The 22,855-nt window shown below is 42.1% G+C and overlaps 1 non-coding gene across 1 annotated transcript; it reads right to left on the bottom strand.

The window, feature by feature from the left end:
• Nucleotides 1-74: 74 nt before the first annotated feature.
• On the bottom strand, nt 75-193 carry LOC145407936 (5S ribosomal RNA). Its single transcript, XR_013898840.1, has one exon. It is a non-coding gene; the product is annotated as a 5S ribosomal RNA (ribosomal RNA).
• Nucleotides 194-22,855: the final 22,662 nt, after the last annotated feature.

Here is a 22,855-nt window from a genome sequence, read left to right as displayed (position 1 = left end):
GCAAACGGCTTAGAGTTAATTGTTTTACAGGGAGGGGCACTAATCCTCCACCAACCCCACTTGACACATAGGGATGCCAACAGCATCTGGTGTTCCCAGGCGGTCACCCATCCAAGTACTAACCAGACCCAACGTTGCTTAACTTCGCTGATCGGACGGGAAGCGGTGTGCTCAACGTGGTATGGCCAAAACGTAAATTCGAGATATTCATTAACTCACCGAACGATATGATTATTCTCAGCTTAATAAAATCGTGCTTTTGTAACTTTAGTGGAGGGTCGTATTCTGCGTGGCTTCGGGATTTTTCGCAGTTTCTCTTCCTTAGCGCTTTATCCTACAAATTACCCCTTAATATCCCCTTCCACGTTACTGGTAGAAACTGTGTGACTACTGATCCGATAAAAATAACATGCACGAAAACTTTAATTTGGAACAAGGAAAATAAATCGCTTAGGAAGTTACTACTCGCTGTGCTAAGTACAATGAGATTAAGACCCAACTTATTAGGTATGTTTAAAGAAAGTAATGATTGTTCACTGTTCAGTGTTTAAAAAAAAATGTTCAAAGAAAACACAGAAAGGGAAAAACTTCAACAGATTACACTTTACCTTTATCAGGTCTCGAATCGCTGAGAGGTAACGTTATTCATATTATCAGTTTTTCTTCTCTGCTCTCTTCTTCTCCCACCAACCGCTTTCCATCCTTTCCTCCCTTCTCCTCTCACTTCCTCCCTTCTCTTCTTTCCTCTCCCTTCCTCCCCTTTCCTCTCCTCTCTTCTCCTCTCTCTCTCTCTCTCTCTCTCTCTCTCTCTCTCTCTCTCTCTCCTCCTCCTCCTCCTCCTCCTCCTCCTTCTCCTCTCATCTCCTCTCTTCGTTTCTACTCCCCTACCCCACCATTCTTCTACTCCTCTGTGTCTTTTATTTCTCCTTTCCTCTCCTCTTCCCACCTCTCCTCTCCTCTCCTCTTCTCTCCTTTCCCCACTTTTTTTCTCCTCTCCCCTCTTCTCTCCTTTCCCCACTTTTTTTCTCCTCTCCCCTCCCTTTTTTTCTCTCTTGTTTTGCCCCTTCCCTTCTTCCCTTTCGTTTTCCCACCTATTCTCTCCTCGTTTCTGCCGTCCTCGTTTCATTTTTCTTCTCTGTTTTCCTTTCTTCTTCTATCTCTCCCTTTCCTCTCCTTTCTTCTCCATTCCTCTCCTCTCGTCGTTCCTCGCCTCCTCTTCTCCCCATCCCTTTCCTGCACTTGGCTAATTAAAAAACAGCAGCATCTGTATCAGCCATTAGCTTTTGTAAACAGGTGGAGAGATAGCGTGCACAAGCGAGTAATCTGAATTCTACGCCCGATTGTTGTTCGGTGAGCCTCTAGTTCATGAATCGAAGGCATGAGTCTTTGTTCATTTCATATAAGGGTTGATGAGCCAGATTAAAAAAATATATGTACTGTATGTTTGGTGTGTGTGTGTGTGTGTGTGTGTGTGTGTGTGTGTGTGTGTGTGTGTGTGTGTGTGTGTGTGTGTGTGTGTGTGTGTGTGTGTGTGTGTGTGTGTGTGTGTGTGTGTGCGTGCGTGCGCGCGCGCGCGCGCGCCTTTTAATAGTAATAATAAATACTCCGTTTAGTCATGCATGTGGTACTAAAGCAAGATCAAATTTCTGTATGAAGTATTAACATCAAATTCATTTTTGAAGCCAACAGACAAGTAATACTGCTTACTGTAGGATAAGTCAGTCATCGTGGACACTAATTACCGTATTTGCTAATAAAATACAATGGCTTGGTCAGGAAACACTAAATATTCATCGTCATAATAATCATCATCATCATCATCGTCTTCGTCGCCGTCGTCATCATCTTAACCCGTACTCCCCTTTGTCGTATATAGTGTAGAGGGGATTCAGAAATAAGAACAGTAAATTTTAAAATTGTCAGAGCTGTCAACTCATTTCCTAGTAATAACACCACATTTCCATCCACTCATCGATCAAGGCTTTACAGTTCTTGGCTGTGTCCCGATGATTTTTATTTTATTTTTTTCCCCAGTACAAACGTTTGCAGTCAAAGGATAAATGAAACCATAAAGAATAGATAATGACTGTACACCTTTCTACTTCTGTCGCATCCCCTCAAAGTAAAGCATGACCATTTTATTCAGAACAGATAAACCCCCTGGGGGTAGGGGGGTTTTCAAGAATACTCCCCCAGTATCCTTGCTTGTCGTAAAAGGCGACTAAAAGGGTTGGCGGAGGGTTAGTGCCCCTCCCCGGAAAACAACTAACTAAAAAAACAAACAAGAAGCCTCGGACAAGGACTGACCAAACGTTGACGACCCAGGACCGGACAAAGGACTTGGTAATGTGTACATGGAATGTAAGAGGAGCGAATGATGAGGTGAAAGAGAGAGAGATTGTCCAGGTGCTTGAGGATGCGAAAGTGGATGTATGTGGAATAACTGAAACAAAATGGAGAGGAGAAAGTGTGAGAGAATGGGAGTATGGATGGGGTATATGTGCAGGAGTAGATGAGAATGAGAGGGCAAAGGAAGGAGTGTGTATAGTTGTGAGTAAAAGATGGAAGAAGAGCATAAGACAGTATGGATCAGTTGGGTCAAGGATTGTGTGGGTAAAGTTGAAAGTTGGAATACAAATGTGGGCGATTGTGTGTGTGTATGCGCCAACGCAAGATCGTGCTAGAAGAGTGAGAGAAGAGTTCTGGACAAATGTGGAAGTGTGCATGGAAAAGTTTGGAAGGAATGAGAGAGTGTTTTTGATCGGTGATATGAATGGTAAAGTTGGTAATGTGAAGGTGGATGGAATAGTTGGTGAGTGGGGTGTGCCTGCTGAGATAGATGAGAATGGGAGTGCGTTAGTGGACATCTGTGCTGGGAGGGGGTTGGTAATAGCCAATACCCTCTTCAGGCATAAAATGATCCACAGGTATACATGGCGAGTGATGAGAAGGGTGGGTGGTGAACTGAATGAAAGGAAGGCAATGATTGATTATGTGTGTGTGGATGAAAGGATGCGAAGATGTATATTGGATGCAAGAGTTTATAGAGGTTGGGGGAGTGGCCTTTCTGACCACTACTTGGTGGTGGCCAGAATTAGGATGCAAGTAAGATGGAGGAATAGAAGAAGGGAAAGACGAGAGGAAGGAGTAGTTGCAAGGAGAGTGGAAAGGTTACAAGAGGATGAGAAAAAGGCAGAGTATAAGAGAGAAGTGGAGGAACGATTGGGCAAATTTGAATTGGAGCAGATGGGAGACGTGGAAGGTGTGTGTAAGATATTTACAGAAGAAATATGTGCAGCATGTGATGTGGTGTGTGGAAGGAAGAGAAGACGGAGGGGGGTGCAAGGAACAGCGTGGTGGACTGAAGAGGTGAAACAGGCTGTGGCACAAAAGAAGAATGCATACAATGAATGGATGAGAAATAGGGGCGTGGAAGAAGTTGAGAGGCAGAAGAGAGAGTTATATGTGGAAAGGAAGAGAGAGGTGAAAAGATTAGTAAGAGAGAGTAAGAAGAGAGTGGATCAGGAATTTGGAAGGAATTTGAATGTAAAGTGGAGGGACTGTAAGAAAATGTTCTGGAGAGAAGTGAAAAGAGTAAGACAGGGTGGAAGTGAAGTTAGCAGGGGAGTGAAAGATAAACATGGTAGATTACTAGTGGAGAAGGGAGAAAAAGTGAGCAGATGGAGAGAACACTTTAAGGAATTGTTGAACGTAGAGGATGGAAGTAATGCGAGTATAAGTGGCTGGGGAATGGCTGGGAGAAGGAGGGAGGTGAGAAGACAGGTAGAAATCAGTAGGATAGAGGTTGTGGAAGCAATGAAGAAAGTTAAATCGGGGAAAGCCCCAGGAATTGATGGAGTGTGTGGTGAGATGCTGAAGCATGGGGGAGAGATAGTAGTAGAATGGATGTGGAAGATGTGCAGATTGGCCTGGGAGGAAGGTAGAGTCCCGGAGGATTGGAAGTCAGGTATAATTATTCCCTTGTACAAAGGAAAAGGGGAAAAAGAAGTGTGTGGTAATCATAGGGGCATTTGTCTTCTTAGTATAATAGGAAAAGTGTATGGTAGGATACTTATAGACAGAGTTAGAGAAAGAACAGAGAAATTAGTTGGAGAAGAACAGGGAGGCTTTAGGAAGGGAAGAGGTTGTGTAGATCAGATATTCATTCTTAGATCTTTAGTGGAAAAGTTTCTAGAGAAGGGAAAGAAGTTGTATGCGGCTTTCATGGATTTGGAGAAAGCATATGACAGGGTGGATAGACAAGGATTGTGGAAAGTGTTAAGAATATATGGAGTAGATGGGAAGTTGTTGAATGCTGTGAAGAGTAGGTATGATGGTGCTAAGGCTGCAGTGCGTGTGGATGGTGAACTAAGTGAATTTTTCTCTTTGAAAGTTGGTTTGAAACAGGGATGTGTCATGTCTCCATGGCTGTTCAATCTGTACATGGATGGGGTAATAAAAGAGGTACAAGGTAGGGTAGTGGATGTTGGAGTGGCCCTGGTGAGAGAGGATAGTGTTTGGAAACTCCCTGTACTGTTGTTTGCAGATGATACTGTGTTGTTGAGTGAAGATGAAGGGGAGCTGCAAGGCTTGGTGGATGAGTTTGAGAGAGTGTGTAAGAAACGGAACCTAAAGGTGAATGTAGGGAAGAGTAAAGTGATGGTCTTTGAGAGAGGTGAAGTCAGTGAATGTATAGCGAGGTTGGATGGTGAGGAATTGGAAAATGTGAGTACGTTTAAGTATTTGGGTAGTGTGATGAGTAAGGATGGAGGTTTGGAGGGTGAAGTGCTTGAAAGGGTACAGCAGGGAAGAAAGGTTGCTGGTTCCTTGAAAGCAGTGATAAGAAACAGGGAAGTGAGCATGGAAGTAAAAAAGTTACTACATGACAGTATTGTGATACCAACTCTAACGTACGGAAGTGAAGCTTGGACCTTGTTGGAAGGACACAAGTCAAGAGTGAGAGCAGTGGAAATGAGTTATTTAAGAGGAGCTTGTGGAGTCACGTGGAGAGACAGGCTGACGAATGAGGATATAAAGGAGCGTTGTGGTGTTGATGTGGATGTGATAGGAAGCGTTGTGAGGAACACACTGAGGTGGTTTGGCCATGTGGAGAGGATGGAGGGTGAAAGACTGACGAAGAGAGTGTATGTGAGCGAGGTGGAGGGTGGAAGAGGGAGGGGGAGACCGAGGATGAGATGGAGGGATGGGGTGGAGAGGTATATGAGAGAGGGGGGTGTGAGTTGGGAGCAGGGTAGTGAAATGGCGGGGGACAGGGCGACTTGGAGGCGATTTGTTTGTGGCCACCCCAAACGGGATTGAGGCGTCTGGCAATAGATAGATAGATAGATAGATAAACCCTACAAGGTCAAAAGATTAAAGAAAATCATAAAGATAAATAGAAACTTTTATTAATAAGCTTGTTGTCCTGCCCTCATCTTTCGCATTCCCATCTCCAAATGATTGTGCTTATGTTCAGTGCATATAAACCCTACACAGTCACAACTGTTCGAGAAGATCACAGAGAAAACAAAACAGGCGCCCTGCACAATGGGAAGGGTCAAGGAAAACGTACAAAAATATAATTGAAATATAGAATAGAAATGATTGATGTTTTCTCTGCTTCTTTCGCATCACAAAGTCTGCTCAAACTGAAAGGCAGGGGGACTCAATTAAGCAACTGACAGACAAAATACATAAATAAATAAATAACCTAGTATATACATAAAAGTAAAGAAAAATAAATAAATAAATAGCAGATATGAATGTAGTATTACCAGCACCTATTACACCAAGCATAAAAATAAAAAGCACAGAAATTGTTGTTGCCCTGCTTACTTCTGCCACATGAAGCATATAAATAAAACACAGAACTGAGCTATATGTCTGCCCGCACTGGAAGGCAGATAGACGCTGGGAAACTGACCACCCGACCCCTCGCTTTCCTCCCACCTCTCTAGGTCGGGGATAAAACCTGCGCTCCCACCAACCCCTTTCTCTCAGCCAACACTCAGTCCTGGGAGAACATTTGCCTGTTTAGTAACGGGGGTCACTTTCCGTGGCTCTGTGTGTCCCTCCGGCAGGTGAGGTTGATTTAGTTGCTGAGTCCACTAACTTTCTGGTCACCGCCTATGTCACCCTCCCCTCACCCTCTCCTTCCCTTCTCTCCACTTCCAGTCTCTCTCCTGTCCTTCTCTTCTTTTGGAAACTGATCTTTTGCAGATCGTATGTTTAATATATCTATGTACCTTTCTTTATGTCTACGTATGTATGTATGTGTAGATAGACTGACAGATAGATCGATACATAGACAGATGCTATGTTCCTCTATATTTGTGACTTGTAAAGCATTTGTGTCCTACTTTAAAAAATACAAACACACTAGATAGCAAAACGCCAAATGGCACGTAAAATCAATGCAACAATAGCCAACGAGAAAGCAATCATTTTAATACAAACATGATTAAAGTTCAGTATGTATCGGGGTGAGTTAGTGCCCTGCGAAAGCGTAATTGCCATTTTGTTCCACCCCAACGACACTACATCTTCGCACCGGACCTCGTCAAGAGGCTGGAACGAGCTCTCTGCCTTGAGGAAAGCGGTGATGAAAGGAAGACAATTAGACGCTTAGCCGCGGGAACTACGGACTTTGTGTTTCATTCTGATGGATCCCAGGACGGTTTAGTTCAGCACATGGAATTACAGGATTTATGATATTCAACTGATGTCAGACGACTTTATCCAGCACAGTTCGGCTTACTGGGAATTAGGTGGAGAGATCAGTAGGTCTATTGAAAGGACCACGAGCCATCTTTGATAAGACCGATAAATGTGTGTTAGTGTTTTTTTTTTTCACCCTTTTCCTTTGAAATGGCCAAAAAAAAATCCTCCCTCCCCACTTTTTTTTTTTTTTGTCAGTTCAGTTGAAGTGTTCTCTCTAAAATTGATGATAGTCGTCAAGGAGTAGCAAGGTTCAATCTCATAAGATGTTACTGTACTTAGGGAGCAGACTGAGAGTATCTAACATTTTCTCCAACACTAAGATAAAGAATACTCGCAGAATGAGTGGTTGTACCAGGAATAAAATAAAGAAGACCTTAGTGCACCACAGAGTCCAAAGTACGCACAAGTAGTGCATTCCTATGATTGAGACAGCCATCGGGAACTCCTGCCACGTTCAGAAGTTTGGTTCTCCATTACAGGGAATGGCCGGGATAAAGGTGTTGTTTGCCGGATGTGGGAAGGAAGACAGTGCACAGGAGGTCTGGCGAGGGTGCACAGATCACCCTTGGTGGTTAGAGTGCACAGGAGGTCTAGGTTCGAGAGGTTGCACAGGAGGTCACCTTATCTAAAGAGGGTGCACAAGAGGATCCTCTAGCTAGAGTGAATGCTTAACAAGAGTCCCTATCTGGTGAGGAGACACAGTACGCGTAGGAAGAGCTTTGAACAGCGTTGTGGAGAGTCATGTTCCATTTAACACTTATACGCATGATGACACTTTTTTTTTTATTTCGTTCTTGATACTTCTAAATAATTTAAAGGGGATTTAGTTGAGCCTCCCTTCTGACGAGAGAGTGTTAAAGCACGATCTCTTTAAATCATTCACTCAGATTATGGCAGTGTTGTTTTATTCTCACTACTGCAAGAACATTTCATTCAGCTTTTAGAAGGATCTCAGAATCTCTCTTACTTCAGAGGCTAAAATACTCCCACTGCATTCCCTTGATTGAAGTGGCAATGCACAAGCACTCTTTCCACGACGACTCTCACAGGAATTTGATTTTACATTTAAGGGAATTGCGAGGATGAAGGGGTTGTTAGTGGGAATGTACTTCGTCCACCTTAACTTGGCGGAGATTTTCGTCCTTATGCAGTTTACATCCCTTATTTCAGAGGCAGAATAAGGCAATACTACGTCTCTGTATCCTTTCCATAGGACCTCTTCATAACTATCACCATATTTTCACAACGATATCTTGCTATATCTCATCATTCAGGAGAGAGAGAGAGAGAGAGAGAGAGAGAGAGAGAGAGAGAGAGAGAGAGAGAGAGAGAGAGAGAGAGAGAGAAACAGAGACAGACAGACAGACAGAAACAGAGACAGACAGACAGACAGACAGACAGACAGACAGACAGACAGACAGATGGCACTTCTGGGAGGACAGCTGAAAATTTTAGACCAAGTTAACGTGAACAGAGTATAGAAAAGATAAGCATGGGTAGGAGGTTCCCCAGGTGGTGAGGAGACACAAGTGCGGCTGGGAAGAGTTATAGGCAGCGAGGGGGAGGGGATATTGTACTGGTGTAGTGTACTGTATTTTTCTTCACCCATCTCTTGCCTCTTGTTTTCTGTCTCTTTTTTTCTAGTGTATTTTTCCTCCCACGCCTTTTGCCTCCTGTATTTTTCTCTCCTCTTCTTTTAAATTTTTTGTTACACCTAAGTTTGATTGCGAAAGTGTGCTATTCCTGTGACACCATACTGCACCAGTGAGTTTTTCTTTCTTGCCTCGTTTGTGTTTTCTATCGTCTTTTTTAATGACTTTTACTTTCCACATCTCTTCCCTCGTGTTATTTTCTTTCACATATTTTAGTTTAGTTTTCTTTCCTCCGTCGGTTGCCTCTTGTATTATTTTCTTTCTTCTTTTTCATGTATTTTTCTTCCACCATCTTCTCCCTCCTGTCTCTTCTCTTTTGTATATATTCGAGAGCAGATTTTTAGAGAAGGGGGTCTGTGATTTTTTCTTTGGGGAAACCTCTTAAAATGAACGGGTTAATAAAGGCTCCATTTAACCTTTTCTGGTGGACAAATCTGAATAAAATCGTCCATGTAGTAACAAATTTTAAATTAAAAACTTAACGTCTTCGGGGTAAAGGGTTAACGGGAGACAGTGGACTCTTTACAGCTTTCCTTCTTTCCACTTCCCTTCATCTTTTCTTTCTATCTTTTTCTCGTTTTCTGGCTGCAGTTCAGCTCTTGAGAACTAAGTTCAAAGGAGTACACTGGAAGGATTTTTTCTCTTTCTTTTATAATGCAGTCTTTTCTCCCATCTGTGTTTTTCCCCCTCATACTTCCCCCTTTTTCTTTTTGAGTTGCAGCTATGTTTTTAGGGTTTAATTTGAGGGTGACATTAGACTATTATTTTGTATACTGAGCACGATTCTATATCTCCTTCATCGATTCGCTTTCGTTTTCCTCTTTCCTGTATTTATTTTTATTTTTTTAAATCCTCTCTTTTCCAGTTGTAGTTCATTTCTTGAGAGCCCTATTTTAAGGAAAACTGTGGAAGACTTTTTTTCCTACAAGGTATTCTTCAATCCCATCCCTCTTTTTGCTCTCTCTCTCTCTCTCTCTCTCTCTCTCTCTCTCTGCAGTAAAGCTTTGGAGGGTTATCTTTTTCATGAGGAACTGTGACAAAGAACTGATTTAATTCTTCAGGTGCAATCCTCTCTTCGACCCCTCTTCGTCGTCCATTTATTTTTCGTTCTGTTCCTTTTAAGCTGCACAGAAGAATTCCATGTCCTGCGGCAAAAAGTTCAGATTTTGCTAGGAAGTTTTTTTGTGGAGACAACGGAGGCTTTGTCTTTTGAATTTTCGAGTATGTTTCTATTTATCTTCTATCACTTCCCTTTTCCTTCTTGTTTTGTCTATGCCGTATATGTCTACTGAAATCCTGCATTAAGTTGTTCTGCACCTGTTGAGTCGAGGTCGGTATTTATTTTTCACTCTTCTTCCTTGTTTCTCCTTTTTATCTTTCCCGTTTATTGTTTTCTTGGGCATGAAGAAACGCGCCTACCGTGGCCTTGTGTCGTTCATTTTTTTACGATAATTTTTTGAGGGAGACAGTGGACTTGCATTTGTTTGTTAAGTATCGCACTGAAACGAGTCTGATTTTTTGGAGACCACTGAAACCATTAGAATATGCGAGGAAAAATAAAAATGTGTTCGTTGAGAATGGTAATACGTCATGTATTTCCCCTTCCTTCGTTGTCTACTGCTTGTTTTTTTCCGCACATAAGCTAATATGGAGATCACTGAAGATGAAGGAAATGCATCAACACTGAAGGTAACTGTCTATTCGTGAGACATTTAAATTTTAGGACAAATTTTAGCCAAGCAAAATTATCTGGTGCCAACGTGAACGACAATGCCTACCCAAACTTCTACTTTGGTCTGTATATAACTGTCTAACGTTATCCAGAATGAAATTAAAGTATATCTAGATGGTCCATTGTGACAGGTGGAAAGGTTAGGTGGGAGAGAGAGACAGGTTAGGGCTTGAAGTCTTTATTTCTCCTGACGTTTCGAGCTACAAAGAATCCAAACTCTCTGACAGTGGTTTCTGTGTAGTCCGAAAATAAAGAATTCAATATCTAACTTGTCTCTCTTTCCCCCATCCAACCCTTAAAATATTCATCGGGCGGAATAGGCTAAACGAAAGTGACTCTTCCTATCTCTTTTTTTTTGGGGGGGACACTCTTGTAATCTGATATAACATTTTTGCCGTTAGCCGGAATAAAATAATACTCGACGATCTCAGGTTGAGAGGGTTTAAACTTTCTTAGCTGCTCGTTTCTTGCCCCCATATGGACAAAACATGGCGTGTGAAATAGATGGGTGGTCCAGCTTTAAGAATTATTCCACTTTACCTCAACTGTTCATTCCGTGGTGAGGTGTTGCCCGCACATCTCACCATAGCATATCACACCTCATCCCCTCATCCTGCCACATCACACCACAGCATCCCCTACCATACTACAACCAAGCACCCCTTCCCGCAACACTACACTACAGCAGTACCCATCCAGCTACGCCACACCCTACCTCACCTTACCACAGCACTTCATGGAGCACCACATCACATGATTACGTACTCATCCACAGCACACGCCACCAAACCCATAACCATCCCCGGCCTCTCCCCACCCCAATTCACAAATTAGAATAGTACAGTATGTGTTCTTTTTCTGCTTCCTCCCCCCTCTCACTTTTTGATTTGTATACTGCGACCGCGTGGAATGACTGTGTTTTATATTCTTCACCACCAGAAAGCATTATTAAGTTTACTCAAGATCCCTTATAGTGAAGGCATTAGAATTCATCCCGAAAAACTCATGCTATAGTGACGATTGTTCTGTTTTTGTTTTTGTTTCCTACAGACAGTTATAATCACTCTGTCAAGAAAGGAGTCCTGGCGGAAGAAATAGCTAACCAGATTTGGTACTATGGTCGAGGAGCACCTCATGGCAAAATCTACGAGGTTTTAAAACAATAGCATAAAAATAAAGCCTAAGGGCAATTTTAAAGTTTGTGACCTGTCAGATGGCTCCAAAAAGTAGTAGGGTTTGTCATGGGCTACCCCTCAACAGCACCAAAGTTCGTTTAAATCGGATAAAAACTGCTGGTTTTATCAAGACTGGAACTTTTCTCACAGCAGTCGTGAGAAAACAAATAGTTTTTTTTTCTTTTTTTCCGATGTTAAAAAAACGCTGTGCAACTCTTTTCAAGTCCACCTCCTTGCAAACTTCATCCATTCACTTCCGTCCTTCGTCACTTCTTCTATTCCAGTGTTTCTTAAAGTGTGATCCGCAGGCTAATTTGAGTATTAGATAAAACATGTAATAAACTGTAAAATTAATAATATTTTGACAGTTATGTGAAGTACAATTTGAACAGTTATGTTCAAGTTAAGCCATTAATAAATAATTTAGTAACAGTTTTAGTATATTATAGCCTACAAACACCTTTAAATTCAAGAGGTAGGGTAGGAGGGAAATCTACTCATAATTAAGGGTCCGCCACATGATTGTTTTAATAAAAGGGGTCCACTGCACGAGAAAGTTTAAAAACTACTGTTCTTTTCCCTTGACTCCCCCGCCTCGTTTTCTTGCATATTGTGAACCAATGTCATGCAACTTTCTCTTCAGTCTTTCAGGTATCATATTTTACCATCATCGTCATCGTTTTCTTCATCATTGTTTTAATCATCGTCGTCGGCGTTTTCGTCATCGTATTCATCTTCCCTGTCCTCATCAAGATCAGCCTCAACATCATCATTTAGTTACTTATTTAGCTAATTATATTTCTAACTAATACGTGGCTTGGTAAAAACAGGATCATAAAAATATGAACTAGCAAATGAGTGCCCAGTAAAATGATACATTCTTCCACCCATCATGCGGGACTCTCGGTTTCACATCATAGGCTAAGCTGTGCACACACACACACACACACACACACACACACACACACACACACAGTCCTATATTGCATCCCTCAAGGAGTAGGGTCCCAGGGCTAGGCTACCGTAGCTAAGAACGTGCAAGGATAGATGACGTCCTTGTTCAACTGGTGGTATGACATTATTTTTTCTATTATAATCACTTAAATAATAAAATAAAAGCAAAGTAATAATAATAAAGCTAGGATCGGGATCTCTTATATACTTATAGCTGTCACCTACCTCAACCAGCAGCCACTTTCCTCCTCCCTTTTCTCTCTGGAATTGTCCCTGTCTCTGTCGCAGTCCCGTCGCTCTCCACCCCACTTCCTGTGTGTGTGTGTGTGTGTGTGTGTGTGTGTGTGTGTGTGTGTGTGTGTGTGTGTGTGTGTGTGTGTTCTACCTTTCCCCTCCCCCCCTTCTCTCTCTCTCTCTCTCTCTCTCTCTCTCTCTCTCTCTCTCGCCTTGAACCCAGATAACCTTCTTTTTTAAATTATTCTTGTTGCTGCCAGACGATTTGCTTTAACTTAAGAAAGGTCTCTCGTGCTGAAGGGGGTTTATTAATGCTGCATCTAACCCTCATTTCGGAAAAAGGCCCATCCTATAATGAATGAAATCTAAGGCGATGGTATGAAAATGAAAAAAGCATCCCTGGTTTGAAAAGCGAGACTGCACATCACTTGATTGAAACTCATTAGTCTGGCAAAATTTAGCTGGCCATTTAACCCTTTCGTGGTCGCGTCTGATCTTGTATATTGCAGGTAACACGAGATATTATACAGGTGAATGAACCATGGGACTCTAAATTCATGCTGGTAACATTAATAGCTCTATGTATCTTTATTCCAGGTAACGCCAGGTGGTATCATTAGCTTCGGACTAGTGAAATGAGGTTGCAGTTCACTTTTTGTTAGCAAGATCTCATATAGCTTTAATTATTTTTACTTGTTTTCGGTTATGCTATCCATTACATGAATATTGCTCATTCATTTTAACTAAGCACTTATTTTTGTCTATTACTACTGTTTAATCAAACTGGAAGGATGGCAATTTTACTTCTACATAAGGTGAACAGAGTATAGGAACTCTTGTTATTAAAGTGTAATTCTAGATCAGTTTATTCATTACAGGTTAATTAACTTTAGCCTATTTAGGATATGAAGTCTTTAGCTTGAAATTCAAACCCACTTCACTGCAACTAATTAATTTGGTATATATATTTTGGTTTAATATATTCTATACATGTCAGGGGCTTAGTGTTATTAGAGAGAGAGAGAGAAAGAAAGAGAGAGAGAGAGAGAGAGAGAGAGAGAGAGAGAGAGAGATCACAGCTTCACAGACTGGCCGGGTATTGCAGGCTTTGAAGTCCGTATGATCAAAAAGACTCTCGAAACAGCTGCTACCACCACCACCACTACCACAGTAACTATAACTACAACCACTACTATTACCACAACCACAGGAAGTACCACAATTCCTACCACAACTATCTCTGTAACACACCATGCCTATCACTTCTACTTCCACTTCTACCACAACCAAAATACCACAGTTGCTACCACATCTGTCCCTATAACACTGTCACCATCACTTCCACCACCACTACCACCACATCATCGTTGTACTATATGAACCACAATAGCTAACACAATTACTGCAATAGTACTCTGTCACTACCACTATTACAGATGCTACCGCAATAACCACAACTATCATACCTACCACCACAATAAATACCTCAGTACCACCACTACCATGACCACATCACAGTTCTCATCATTACGGTTGCACTCACCACAACTACCACTATCACAACTACCACAACCATTGCTATCAGACGCATCATCATAACTAACACCTCAGAAAACACCAGCACAACCATCACATACATAACCACCACAACTATCACTACAACAACTACCATAATCATTCCTTGCTAAATCCTTGTCATATTTCCAACCATCACAACTATCACTATGAGAGTACCCACAACTATTACTACCACAATTCTCATCACCACTAATCCAATCACTGCAACTACCACCATAACAATAACCACTACCATTACTACCACAACTCTCATCACTATTCCAGCCACCACAACTACCACTACATCAAATATCACAACCAGTACTACCACAGTCCTCATTATGCACAGTTCCATCCGCCAAACTAACCATCATAACAACCACCACAATCGTGTCGAAAACTAAAATGAGATCTAGGTAAATTTATTGACCCTGGAAACTGATAACGAAAAGTATAATATTATTCTTAGTGTCTAAATTATTGTATTCCAGAAGGCACGTTAATCAGAATAAATCTTTCTGATGGTTGCAAGAATGGAGTACAGAATTCGTAACTAGACTTAAATAGTCCCTCAAGGCTCAATCCTTGGTCCTGTCTTGTTTACCATCTATGTTAATGACCTTGCTGAGAGTATAAATGGATGTTCTTTGGTGCAGTATGCTGATGATACCCAATTTCTCCATGCTGACACTATAAACAATCTCGAGGCTCTTATCTCCAAAACAGAAGGAACCTTACGGATTGCAAAACATTATTTCTTAGAAAAGGACTTATGCTAAATCCAAGAAAAACACAATGTATCCTCATAGGTAATAGACGACTTCTATCACCTATTCCTCCTAACACTCATAAATTGTTCTGGCGAACACATTTACCCGAGCACTAATGTAAAAAATCTAGGTGTCTACATCGACAGATATATGCTTTTTGATGTGCATGTTAATGAATTAAGTAAGAATGTCATGGGAACACTTATGGTCATATATCAAATAAGAGAAAACTTTGATAATTCAACTCGAAAAATTGTTGTACAATCTCTAGTTCTTAGCATAATAAATTACTGTATAGGTATATGGGGTACGACAAATGATACCTTACTTCACCAAGTTCAGAAATTACAAAATTTTGCAGCTAAAGTAACTATCGGGGGAGCAAAGTATGGCCATGTAACCCCTATCATAAAGGAATTAAAGTGGTTAAAGATTAAAGATAAACATATTTTTGACAGATGTACCATTGTTTATATGGCTGTCAATGGTTTTTATCCTGAGTGGTATCTAAAGTTGTCCACTGTCAGTGAAAACACAGCTAGTACAACAAGACAGCGAAATAACCTTTTTGTGCCAAGAACCAGAACAAACTCTGGTGCCAGAGCCATCACCATACTAGGACCCAACTGTGGAATGATTTACCTACTGATATCACTCATTCCGGAAGCTTACATGTTTTTTAATTTAAACTTAGGAAGTTAATTTTAAGTGATTTGTAGTTGATATCATGTATCGAATATGACATGACTATTTTTGTCTGTGACTTTGTATACCGATTTGTAAGAATAACCATATTTTATGGAAATAAATTATTTGAACTTTGAACTTTGAACATGGGTTGAGATCCAGTTTCATTAATTTAGAGCTCCGAAAGTGTAAGAATTTTTGAACCGAAAGCTACGCCTCTACATCTCAAACTTTTCCCTTCCCTTTTCTTTCTCTCCTCGTCCTTCCCATCTCTCACCTTTGTCATGTCATTTATCATTCTCCTCCCATTTTCTCCCTTTTCCCCCTTCTCTACCTTTTTTATTTCATAATTCCGTTTTTATTCATTTAGAGATTTGTATGGTGAGTGAATGGACAGTGACTCATTCACTTGATAAGATAGTCTTTAATGTTTTTGTATTTTCCTGTTTTCGCTGCCGAACTCCGCCTTCCCAGCTTAGAGGATTAGCTAGTTCGATGATGATGATGATGATGATGAGGAGGAGGAGGAGGAAAAAGGACGGAATTATAGAGATAGTGAGGATGATGAAATTGCCGCTACTACTGCTGCTTTTATTGTTGCTGCTGCTATTGCTGATAATGATGATGATGATGATGATGGTGATGATGATGATACGATAACGATAAACATAAAAATGGAGGTACAGACTATTTCTTAAGTCTGACAAAATTTCATTCAACTTTCAAACCTCTGTTCCTTTTCCGCATCGCTGCTCTTTTCAGTCTCAGCTTTTTAGTCTCAGTTTTTGTCTCTCTCTTCCCTTTATCTCGTCTTGCCTTTTGCCTTCCGTCTGATCTCTCTCTCTCTCTCTCTCTCTCTTCTTTCATCTTTCCTGCTCCTCTCTCTTCCTTTCATCAACCTACCAGTTAAAATTCTCTTCTCAAATCTTCTGTCTTTCTTCCTTTCTACTTTCTCCTTCCCTCTGCCCCTCCTTCCCTCCCTCACCATCTCTTCTTTCTCCATTCTTTTCCCTTCCCGTCTCTAATGTCTGTCCCCTCTCTCCTCCCCCCCTCCCCCTCATTTTTACCATTCCTTCCACCTCTCCATCTTCCCTTCTTTATCTTACATTTCCATCTGTCAGCATAGACCATTCTTTTCTCATCACTTTTCTTCCACCATCGATTCTCTTCTCTTTTCCCTCTCTCTTCTCTTCTTGTTTAACTGTGTCATTTCCTTGTTACCCCCTCTTTCTCTCTCCCTCTTCTTGTTATCGTCTTCCTTCTTCCTCCACCTCTATTATTCCCCTTTCTCTTCCTCTTTTGACTCCTCTTCCTCCTCCTCTTCTTCTCTCTCTTCATCCTCTCTCTTTTTCCTCAGCCGGCATCGTCCATTTCTCTTCTTTTCATCCTCCATCTCCCTTAGTCTCTCCACCTTTCTACCTCTCTCTCTGCTCCTCAGCCTCCATCCCCTCTTCATCCCTCCTCTCTCTCCTTTTCCTCAGCCGATATCATCCATTGACCCTCAGCCAACTAGAAGGTTACAGAATGTAGTAAAAGGGGCCGAGAGAGTCAAATACCTCTCTTTTAAGACTCTATCCTTTAATCTTGATAGAGTCTGTGCAAGGGCGGGACGGAGGTGTAGGAGGTGCCGCGCTTAAGGAAATACACCTGGTTGCACGTGTGTTTGTGTATGGGAATGAGGTTGAGGTAGGGATGTTTGTGTGTGAAGGAGTGAAGGAGTTGGTGTGTGCTGGGTGGCGGTGTTTGTGTATGTGTGTGTGGGGGGTGGTGGCTTTTGTGTGTGTGTGTGTTAATGTAAAAAAAAAAAAAAAAAAAAAAAGAAGAGACAAAAATCTGGAAAAGCTGCCCCACCAAAGAAAATGTGATTGTGTGTGTGTGTGTGTGTGTGTGTGTGTGTGTGTGTGTGTGTGTGTGTGTGTGTGTGTGTGTGTTGTGGAAGGGGGAGAATGGAATGTCCTCTTTTCACATGATCATTACATGTGCATCTCTATCCATATTTTTTCTATGCATTTCTCTCACTCGTCACTCGCTTCAACATTCATTCCTCACTTATTCACTAATTATATCCATGCCACCTCTCACTTTCAAATTCACTCATATATATCCTTTTGACAACGCTATTTATATGCATCCTCTCACTATGTCTGCCTCATCAAAGCACAGTCTCTTCTACACTCTCTTCTACCCTTTGACAAAATTTCCTCAATCCATATCACTTTTGGATCTGTTCCTAAACGCAGCAAATTTTTTAAACTGATAATATCGCGAAACACGAGTCTGTATTTCTTGCGTTATCCAGTATTTATGTTTTACGTTCCTAAAGACAGCCAAGTATTTTCTGTTGACATTTATTTTCGGAGAATGTAAATGTATTTTTTTTAATGAGATTAGATGTTGTGCGTAAAGAGAAGGCTTCTTCACGCCAAGGCAAGAGCCATTTTTTTTTTAATCCGTAAATAAAATCTCTCATAAATAAACAGTGACATACAAAAACATCTCTAACGCAACAAAGGGAGTGTTTTGGAAAGCTCGACACTGCCGCCATGTATTCACCAAACCCCTGGGATCTTACCTGCTTGTTTCCCTGCTGTTTACGAGAGAACGAAATCCCAAACACACGCACACTCCCTCCCCGTCTCCCACCAGCCGAAGTCGGTATACGCGTAGGCCAGGATTTTTCGGGACTGTAAGGAACGACTAATCCCCCGCGACCTGAACGCTCTGTGGGGGCCGGATTGCTTGAGAAGAAAGATAGGGAGCAAATTCTTGGAGCCGATAGCCCTGAGTAAAAGATTAGGGAGGGATCCGTGTGTAAGGTGGAAATGATGGCTGGTGACGACGCTTAGGGCTCTTGTGATGGAAGTGCGTAAAGTTGGATGAAGGGGAGGGAACTTGCGTCGCTGCTGTGGTGAAACGGGTGAGTGGGAACGAGGAAGAGAAAGAGGAAGAGGGAGGGGAATATATATATATGAAAGCACACTCATCTTGCAAATTTTTAATACAACCTATCCGTGCTTTTTATCAGCTTTCCCATTCCTGCCAAACTGGAAATTCTTAGTAAGAACTACAGGCTGAGAATATGCTCTCTCAATGACCACCGAGACTGACAGACAAAAAGACTGACCAAACAGGCACAAAACAGGGAAAGATTATAATTATTGTGGGTGAGAAAGGGAAAGGAACAATGAATAACAACCATCCCTGGCGTCATTCCCTACTATGATTCTCTCTCTCTCTCTCTCTCTCTCTCTCTCTCTCTCTCTCTCACACACACACACGTCGAACCACGAAAATCCTCAAGCCTGTCTCTCCCTTCCCAGGTCCCTTCCCCCTAATGAGCCTCACATGCCCCCTATAGGACCCTGAGATTAATCAAGGGCGATGGGTGGCCAGGAGGGGTCATTTGCAGGAAGGGTGGCGCTGGGAGCGTAGCCTAACTGATTTGTATAACACGCCTGGTAATCCTTCTCTTGGACCAGGCCTCAGGGTGACGGATAGCGAGGGGTGCGGTAATGGACTGTGTTAGGGAAAACGAAGAGAATAAATATAGGGAATTTTTAGTGGTATCTGCAAGGTATAGGTAATTTTTGATAAACGCTTTTCATAGTCCTGTTGAGAGTTATGTGTAGAAATTACTGTATATGTACAGTAGGTGATGCATAGGAGTGTGTTCGAGAAAATCTATCTATCTATCTATCTATAGCCCGACGCCCTAATCCCGCAAAGGGTGGCCGCAGACAAAACGCCTCCAAGTCACTCTGTCACCCACCATTTGACTCCCCTCCCCCCAACTCACCCCCCCCTCCCTCATATACCTCTCAACTCCATCCCTCCACCTCATCCTCGGTCTACCCCTCCCTCTCCCCCCCTCCACCTCACCTACATACACCCTCTTAGTCAGTCTTTCATTCTCCATCCTCTCCACATGTCCAAACCACCTCAGTGTATTTCTCCTAATCTTTTCAACCACATCCACATCTACCCCACAACGTTCCTTCACTTCTTCATTCGTCAACCTGTCCCTCCATGTCACTCCACATGCTCCTCTCAAGTAACTCATTTCCACTGCTCTCACTCTTGACTTGTTCCCCTCTTGCAAGGTCCACGCCTCGCTTCCATACGTCAGGGTAGGGATCACAATACCATCATGCAGTGACTTCTTAACTTCCATACTCACCTCCCTATTTCTCATCACTGCTTTCAGTGTGCCAACAACCTTCCTTCCCTGCTGTACCCTTTCACGTACTTCATCCCCCAAAGTTCCATCCTTTCTCATCACACTACCCAAGTACTTGAATGCACTCACATTCTCCATATCCAACCTCACTGCACACTCTGTGACTTCATTCCTCTCAAACACCATAACTTTACTTTTGTTTACATTAACGTTCAGCTTCCTCCTCCTACACACTGTCCCAAATTCATTCACCAAACCTTGCAACTCCCATTCATCTTCACTCAACAATACTGTATCATCAGCAAACAGCAACACCGGAAGCTTCCAAATCTCACCCTCATTCATTAGGGCCACCCCCAACATCCACTGCCCTACCTTGTACCTTCTTTACGACCCCATCCATATATATATTAAACAGCCATGGAGACATTACACACCCCTGTTTCAGTCCCACATTGAGATCAAAGAACTCACTCAGCTCACCATCCACTCGCACCGTAGCCCTAGCTCCCTCGTACATACTCTTCACAGCACTCAACAATTTCCCCTCCACTCCATATATTCTTAATACCTTCCACATACCTTTCCTATCTATTCTGTCATAAGCTTTCTCCAAGTCCATGAAGGCAGCTTACACTTTCCTTCCCTTCTCTAGATACTTCTCCACTAAACATCTTAGAACAAATATCTGATCTACACACCCTTTTCCCTTCCTAAATCCCCCTTGTTCTTCTCCAACTAGCTCCTCTGTCATATGCCTAACCCTATCAATCGAGAAAATGATGGCAAGAATATTATAGCAAGCAAAATTTGGGGGAACACTGGCAGTGCATATGTAAACCTTGAGTGATTAGTTAGCATTCTTTATCTAATACAAGAAAGCCTTGGTTGAATCACGCTTGTTCTAATGCTATCCGCTGCAAGGAGAGAGCCTACGAAAGGTACCGGAGCCAACCCTTCCCTGAATCACATCATCTTTACGTTTCTGCCCGGAATCGTGCAAAGTCTGTTCTTCGCTCTGCTAAAAATAATTTCATTCGTACTAAATGCATTCAACTCTCCAACTCGAATTCTTCCCGCTCCTTCTGGCACCTTGCCAAAAACCTTTCTAACAACTTTACCTCATCATCCTTCTCTCCTTTTTTCTACTCTGATGGTTCTGTAGCTATTTCTTCTACTGATAAAGCAGATCTCTTCGCTCAGACTTTCTCCTCCAGTTCCACCTTAGACGATTCCAGTGCTGTTCCTCCATCACTTCCCTCCTCTGACTTTCTCATGGCTGACATTAAAATTGCTTCAGCTGATGTATTTTCTGCCATCACTGGCCTCAATACTAACAAGGCATATGGGCCTGATGGAGTCTCTCCTGTTGTTCTCAAGATGTGAGCTTCTGTGCTTACACCCTGCCTAGGTAAATTCTTTCGCTTTTGTCTGTCAACTTGTACCTTTCCTTCTTGCTGGAAGTTTGCTCTCATTCAGCCAGTCCCAAAGAAGGGTGACCATTCCCAACCCTCTATCGTCCAATTGCTTTAACATCCTGTATTTCAAAAGTTTTCGAGTCAGTTCTTAATAGAAAAATTTTAAGGCATCTTTCCTATCACAACCTTCTTTTTGATCGTCAGTAGGGGTTGGGTTCCGTCAGGGACGCTCCACTGGCGATCTTCTCACCTACCTTCCAGACTCTGGTCATCCTCCTTTCGGGACTTTGGCGAAAACTTTGCCATTGCACTTGACATCTCAAAGGCTTTCGATCGAGTCTGGCATAAATCTTTAATTTCCAAACTGCCCTCTTACGGTTTCTATCCTTCTATCTGTGCCTTCATCTACAGCTTCCTTTCTGGTCGTTCTATAGCCGCTGTTGTAGACGGCCATCGTTCTTCTCCTAGATCTATCAACAGTGGTGTTCCTATAGCCGCTGTTGTAGACGGCCATCGTTCTTCTCCTAGATCTATCAACAGTTGTGTTCCTCAGGGCTCTGTCCTATCACGAACTCTCTTCCTTTTATTCAACAATGACCTTCTAAGCTGTACATCTAACTCTATCCACTCATTCGCTGATGACTTCTCACTTCACTTTTCCATTCGGTTCCTGCAACGCCCATCTCAGCAGTTACTTCAACAAACAAGGGATGAGGCTATGGCACACCTAATGTCTGACTTGGCTCGTATCTCTGACTGGGGTAAAAATAATCTGGTTGTTTTTCATGCATCTAAGATTCAGTTCTTACACCTATCAACCCGACAAAATCTTCCACAGGTACAACCACTAATGTATAATATTCATCTTAATCCTGCATCATCCTTGAACATGCTTTGGGTTTCATTTACTCAGGACTTATTTGGGTCATATTACACCTCTTGTAAAATCTGCTTCCAAGAGATTAAGTGTGTTAAGCGGACTCCATTCCTTCTTTACCCCTGGACAATTGTTGACTCTATACAGGGGTTTTATCCGCCCCTGTGTGTAGTACAACTCTCATGTGTGGGGAGGCTCCTCAAATACAGCTCTTCTCAATAGGTTGGAGTCAAAGGTTTTTCGTTTCATTAACTCTCCTCCTCTTATTGACTCCCTTCAACCTCTGTCTCTTCGCCGCACTGTTGCATCTTTATCTCTTTTCTATCGCTACTTCAATGGTCACTGCTCCTCTGAACTGTGTGCATGCATTCCTCCACCTCCACGACGGGCGCGTAGCACCCATGTAGCAGCAAACTCTTATCCCTTTTCTGTCCAACTCTCTAATGCAAGAGTTAACAGTTACTCCCAGTCCTTCACATATGCAACATGTTAACTCTGGAACTGTCTCTCTCTGTCTGTATTTCCTGCTTCCTATGATCTCCAGTCTTTCAAAAGCAGTGTTTCCAGGCATTTCGAAATGATCGGATCTTGAATTTGGCTCTCTCTTGTATTTTGTTTTTCTCTTGGAGGGAACTGTTATTGTGGGCTCATGGCCTTTGGTTCCTTCTTCCTCGCATAAAAAAAAAAAAAACAATATTAAGTATACTTATGAATGATGTATACTGCAGGTGTTCTATAGCGAGGGATGAGATAATGGAGTGTGTTCGGAAAGGGGATGTTGAGGAATATAATGAAATTTTTTTAGAAGAATGTGCAGTTTATATGTAAAAATCTGGTCATTGTTTAACAAGTAGCGGTAGCAAGTTTAGCCTGTATAGAAATGATGTTGTATAGTGAGAAGT

This window comes from Coenobita brevimanus, chromosome 74 (genome assembly GCF_032717465.1).
Source record: "Coenobita brevimanus isolate Jiangsu-jjx chromosome 74, ASM3271746v2, whole genome shotgun sequence".
Lineage (NCBI taxonomy): Eukaryota > Metazoa > Arthropoda > Malacostraca > Decapoda > Coenobitidae > Coenobita > Coenobita brevimanus.
Note: the sequence above shows the minus strand (reverse complement) of the source record. Positions and strands in the feature narration are given on the sequence as shown.